The following is a 7,084-nucleotide window of genomic DNA, read 5'->3' on the forward strand; positions in this document are numbered from 1 at the left end:
ATTATGACGCAACTTTACAAAGAAATGTGTAATCTACACGTGGCTTTGACAAAGACATACGCATATGAGACGATTCTGTTAAAAAAAGACACGTACTCAATTCAATCACCAGAAGCAGAAGTTCCTTATCTCACTTGATGACAGAATCCCAAAACACATTGAAGATTCGAGGTCTGTAATCAAATGTGTTGACAGATTAGGAAAGCAAAAGGAGATCTCGGAGTTCCTCTAATCTCACAGCGCTGACATAATAGGGAAACAATCGTAGTTTTGAATGGACAATGAAAATCTCTCTCTTTCTACATTCTACATTATATATTCTTTTAATACATTATGTTTTGTGAAATCTGAACACACATTTTAAACATCCTATCTCTAGTCTAGCTAGGAGACTGAAAAAATGTTGCACAATTCTACATAATATTTTATACAGTCTAAGAGGGGATATATGCATTTTGAAAGTAGCAATATATAATATATATATATATATATATATATATATATATATATATATATATAATATAATATATATATATATATATATATATATATATATATATATATATATATATATATACACACACAACATAGATCAACTGTAGGAATACGTATACGATGAGGCGGACATTTTGCTTAAGCCTACCTTTCGTGACAACATCGCCTCATCATCAGGGATTTTCTACAAAATAAAATATGTTAACATGAAAACTGATTACAGGCTCCAATATTTAAAAGAGCAAAAACAGTTTAATGGTAAAATTACAACTCTAAACAACCATTCCTCTGCGGTCGCCCAATCGCCCCACCAAACCGCCCTCTTTTTTTCAGCCAACATTATTTATAATTGTTTTGCACTTCTAGTCTCAGTTTTAGTCAAGTGTGCATGTAATTAAAGTCTGTGAGTTGTAATTTTACGATGAAATTGTTTTGAGCATTTTCAACTATTGGATCTTGTAATCAGCTTTTATGTTACCATACATATTTTATCTTGTAGAAAATCCCTGAGTATGTGGCGATGTAGTCACGAAACGTAGGTTTGTTTGAAGCACAATGTGAATCACATCGTATTCATCCCCTTGATCTTCTAAATCGTATATATATAATATATATATATATAATATATATATATATATATATATATATAGATATATATATATATACACTATATATATATATATATATACATATATATATATTTATGTATACATATACATATATATATATATATATATATATATATATATATATATATATATATAGATATACATCATAATTCGAGCTTCAAATAGCCTTTAATATCTAATTCGCTCTACCTCGGAATTGATGTATATTCATATATGCAAACCTAAGGGGAATTTTTTGTTGATAATAATTTCGACTAAAAAAAAATTCCTCTTCGGTTTACATATATGAAAATATATAAATTCCGAGGTAGAGCGAATTAGCTATTGAAGGACATTTGTAGCTCGAATAAGTTATATGAATCACGGTGATGTGATAATTATTCATATATAATATATATATATATATATATATATATATATATATATATATTCCATACTCCTCCAAAAGTTATAAAGAAGGCAGTATATAAATGGCTTCTGTTTACCCGGTGTCGTTACTGCACGGGTCATTGACGCCTATTATGAGGAAGGGGGCATTTGTTTGTTTGTCTGCGTGATATTCGCATGAGGTCGCATATCCACGCTAACATTTCTGACTATGCCGGAGTATCGAAGCTCAATATTCCCCTGACAGTCGACCGTTAACCTTTTGGTGAGGGTACCAGGATCACGACGTCATGCGAAATGTTTGCACACTGACGAGAAACGGCGTCGATAAAGAGGATCGGTGGCGCCCCGTCCCTTAATGGAGGCTCCGTTAGCCATTCGTTGTCTCAATGCTCTGGCGCGTTGTTGGCTTCCATACTTGTATACAGTTTAACGGCTGGTCGCTGTCGTGCATATGTGTTACCATATACATATCTATACATACATACATAGATTAGATACACATACAAAATGTACTAAGCTTACCTTATTTTCGTGGATTTGAAACCATAAAATTAATATTTAAATCGTTTAATGTTAATGTAGTGTTCTCTTATAACAATACCATTAAAGATATGCTAATTAAGAATAGTCCCGTAATAATAACATCATTTACAAAATTCCTTGTAAGGATTGCCCATCGTTTTACGTTGGTCAGTCAAGTAAAATTTATGTGTACGTATAAAGCACCATATGTATTTAGTTAGAACAGCCCAGACTTCAAATGCACTGTTTATCCATCTGAGTGAAAAATCTCATTGTATTAATTGGGGTGATACCTCGGTAATTGCTAGATCTAATGATTATGTTTCAAGAAATTTACTGGAATCGGCAATTATACAAATCACAAATAAAAACAACCTAAATCTTAGTCTGGGAATGTACCATTTGGACCCATATATTTGTAAGATGTTTATGAAGGACCTTAAAATAAATGAACAACTAATAAATTAGTCCTACATGTATATAGGTTTATTATTCGTTTCTCTCTCTCTCTCATTCATCAACTCATTATCTCTCATCGTCTCGTCTCCTCTCTCTTTGGCTTTCATCGCATCTCTCGCTCTCTTTCTCGTCTCTCTCTCTCTCTCTTTGGTCGGCGATATTTTCTCTCCCTCTTACTCTTACTCGATATATATATATATATATATATATATATATATATATATATATATATATATATATATATAATATATATATATATATTTATATTTTCTTTTGTCTTTTCATTAATAATAATTTGGGGGGGGGGGAAATTTGTGTAAAAATTCATGATATTAAATTGTATATGCTCCCGTGTTTTTTCAAAATGTACTGTTTTCTGGGAGAATCACATGTTTACTGTGTGTATCCTTCAAGGTGGGGCTACCCTCAGACGGCTCCTCCTTTCTGTAGAGTGAAAATCGCCCTTATTGCTTGCTAATCTTGTAGTGTCAGTTTGTATATTAAGCTTTCTTTTGACTATGTTGTTTTCTGTAAAATCAGTTTGCCTCAGTAAAGGGTCCGAACAGGACCGAAAGTACTTGGCTATCTCGCTTTTTCATTTTTTCCTTCGCTCGTGGCAAAAAAACCTTTATTTACACATACATATACATACATATATATATATATATATATATATATATATATATATATATATATATATATATATATATATATATATATATATATATATATATATATATATATATATATATATATATATATATAAATATATATATATATTATATATATATATATATATATAAATATATATATATTTATTTATATACATACATACATGTTAAAAGTCAGAATGAGAGATCCTGAATAAAAGCGACCAAATAATTTCGGAAAGATTTCACTAAACATAAGAAGATTGGTTGCATACCTTCAAGTCAAAAAATCTGATCAAGCTATTCCACGTAAAATTACGATTCAAAATGTCATTCAGAAGAATACTAACGCTCTTTTCTTCTTCCCTCTATGCAGGCGTATGAAAATCCATAACATGATACTTTAAACTAAGTCTTTTACTCGAGAAAAAAGCCAAAATCGGTAAAATATGTGATTTTATACGGAGACACTCCTGTCTCAGGAACGAGCCGGGAGCCCATTGATGTCACATTATATGTTGTGTGGTGCTTAACGTTTGTTGAGAGACTTGTTGTACCTCCCCGTTCCGTTTGATAATAATTTGAGCTTTAACCGCAGGTGTAATCATCTATGTAAGCAGTTCCTCGGGCTATTTTCCATATACCAAATATGCACTCAATTCTAAAGACTAAAGTCCCGATGAGACCGGATATTTCAACAGATTTTCAACAGATCCACAGAAAGTAAGCTTTTGGGAACACTGCTAACCATAGTTAAAATCAGATTATTCGTGGTTTCTTGAATTAAGTATATAAATGTACATTTTTTGGTAGATTATTGGCGCTAGCAATCACCCAAGCATACAGACACACAGGCAAAGACTTAAAAAATTAAGCCCACAGCGGAACTGTTACCTTTACGTGATATGCTGCTGTCAAAAACATGTTCCCTTCTCCAGTTCTCTTCATAAATTTGATAATGCCTGTTATACTCTTGAGTAAACGAAACTGATACTACAGAAAGAGAGAGAAAGATATAATTAATTCTCAAGTCTTATCGGTCTTTTTTTATTAATTGTCTTCATCCTAAAAGACCACATATATTTGCATATTTTTTCATCATAAATTGGCAAAAAATAAATAATGATGTCTTTCGCCTTTTAGTGCACGTTATGAAATATGTATCCATTTTCTTTAATTACGAACGAGTAAAACACTTTCCTATTTCGTGGGGTTAAAATTTTTTTTTTTTTTTTATTAAAAATGTAATGGAAAAATTACAGATAACTTTCTTTTTCGTCGTTATCTGACGGATTAATATCCTGCCCGGTAACGAGGTCAACAGGAAATTAGCTGCATGTTCTAAAAACTATCCGCTATACGAGAATATTCCAAGTGACATTCAAAAAGACGAAATTCCACAAGCTTGGCATATGACATTCACCTGGAGTAATTTCTGAACGAAAGGCAAACTTTCTGAACAAATAAATTAAATTCGGAACAATTCATCTTGAAGGAAAAAAAATATAATGAGCTCAGTGTTTGATTTTTATTCTTCATTATCGGCTAAGTTTTGGCGTTTTCTTCCAATTTCTGCTCTTCCTCAATCAAACAGGCTCTCTCTCTTAAAGGGGCATTTCTAGTAACTCATTCCTTTTCTACAATCTTGTTATCTCCGAATCTGAGCTATACCAGGATATCAGTAATCTTTCCTGTTGACTTTGCAAAAAAGTAATAAATTGCTATCCATTTCAGGGACCCCGAGTCATCGTTTTTCTCGAATATTTTTCAAACTAATTACTTGATCGAAATAGTACTTTGACAAGGTGTACAAGACATCTCCCGTTAAATATTGACACTATGCTGCATTATCAATGATGTTAGTTACGGCGTTTACTCTTGACTTTCGGGACTACTCTACACTATCGAACGTAAGCTATCGCCCTTAGACAGGAACGTGGGTTAAGGGAGGGATGAGGAGGGACGGGAAGGGGATATAGGACATTCGAAATCATAGTTTGGCAATGCTTGGCAATACCATGCAAGTGAAGAGAAAACGCACTATATTACCAAAAATTAGCTGAAGGTGTCTTGTAAACTGCCAAAGGACCATTTCGACCAGATAATTAGTTGAACGACATTTGAGAAAAACGATGACTCGCTGCCCCTGAAATGGATAGTAGTGATCTGTTATGCAGAGCTTTACGACTCTTTCAGTTAAAATGAAAATCAAATAAATTAGATTTCTCGTTTTCGTTTTGGATTCACTACTCCTTTACGGTTGTCATTCTAAAGTGTTTAGATAAACACTTGGGTAATTGAATTATCTAATCATTATTCACAAAATAGACAGAATCGTCAACGAAATTATACAGTTGTTTGTTCAGGAAATAGAAATGTTCTATTTTATTCATGACAGCACGTCATCCCAAAGGTAACAGGACGTAATATTATATATAGTTAGGAAAACATGTGAACTTAACAAGATATCTCATTTATAACCAGCATATATCCGGCCAACATAATTAGCTGTATTGCAATCATGCTGTCTATCTGAAAAAGTAGAATAATTTTAGTGGTTACTTTCGAAACTGCTTTAAGCGTTTCTATAAAGAAGCCAACGAATAATTCTTTATTTAATAGTAAGTAAATCATTATCATTATTTCGTCGAGATGCGGCTTCTAACAAAATAGTAAAAGCAATTTCACAGATAGCTCATTTCTTTTTTTTTTTCTCTCTCTCTGACGGATTATATACTCCGTGTCCGGTGACGGGGTCAACAGGAAATTAGCTGGAAGTTTTAAAAACTCTCTGCAGTACGAGAACATTCCAGGACAGCATAGACGACGACAATCATTCATACTGATATATGACAGTCATCAGGAATAATTTCTAGTTAAATGATAACTTTCTGAACACTTAAATCAAATTCGGAACCATCCATCTTGGAAAAGTCACATATAATCATCCCTTCTCCTGTTTTTTTTTTCCTCCATCAACTGACAGGCTTCGAAACTTCTTCCTACTTCTGTTCTTCTTCAATCATATAAGCGCCCTTTCCTTAAGGTGAATTTCTAATAACTGATTCCTCTTCTTCAATCTCGCCATCTCTGACCCCGGCTATACCAGGGTGTCAGTGTGGTTTTCTCTTGACTTTGCAGTGTCAAATAGTACTTTGCAACTTTCTTAGTTATAAAAGTAGGTTATATAAATTATATTTCTTTTTGTTGTCATGAATCACAAGTCTTTTACTGTTGTTGTGCTACGTTTCCTCTATTAATTGTATAACTAAACGGTTAGGCAACTTAATAATTTAGTACGTATTCACAAAATAGGAAGAATCTTCAACGAAATTAAGTACAGATTTTTCTGAAATGAAAGTTTCCCAGTTTATCATAGAACAAGGTTATCTCAGAGATAACAAAGTAATATAGGTACGACAAAAAAAAATTCAGAGTACCACAAATAAAATTATGTTCAATAATGATAAAAGTGAAACACTTGAAACAAAGACTTCCGAACAAGTGAACAAGTATTTCCACTCAGTGTTTATGTTAAAAACAGTCGAGTTTTCTTTACAGCGTATAATGCTGTATGAGTCGGGACCCATAAAACGTTCAGCCACGGCCCGGTGATGGACTTTGTTGTTGCCACCCATAGCGTTACCGGACGTACGTTCATGGCTGACTTTAACCTTAAATCGAATAAAAATAACTGAGGCTAGAGCGCGGCAATTTGGTATGTTTGATGATATTAGGGCGGATGATCAACATACCAATTTGCAGCCCTTTAGCCCCATTAGTTTCTAAGATCTGAGGACGGAAAGAAAAAGGGGGCAGGGGGGAGGGGGGGGGTTAGCGGGGCCACATGCACGATCCATGGTTTAACTTGACATTAAATGAAATAAGAACTACTGAGATTAAAGGGCTGCAATTTTGGATGCCTGATGAGTGGAGGGT

This window comes from Macrobrachium nipponense, chromosome 20, assembly GCF_015104395.2.
Source record: "Macrobrachium nipponense isolate FS-2020 chromosome 20, ASM1510439v2, whole genome shotgun sequence".
Lineage (NCBI taxonomy): Eukaryota > Metazoa > Arthropoda > Malacostraca > Decapoda > Palaemonidae > Macrobrachium > Macrobrachium nipponense.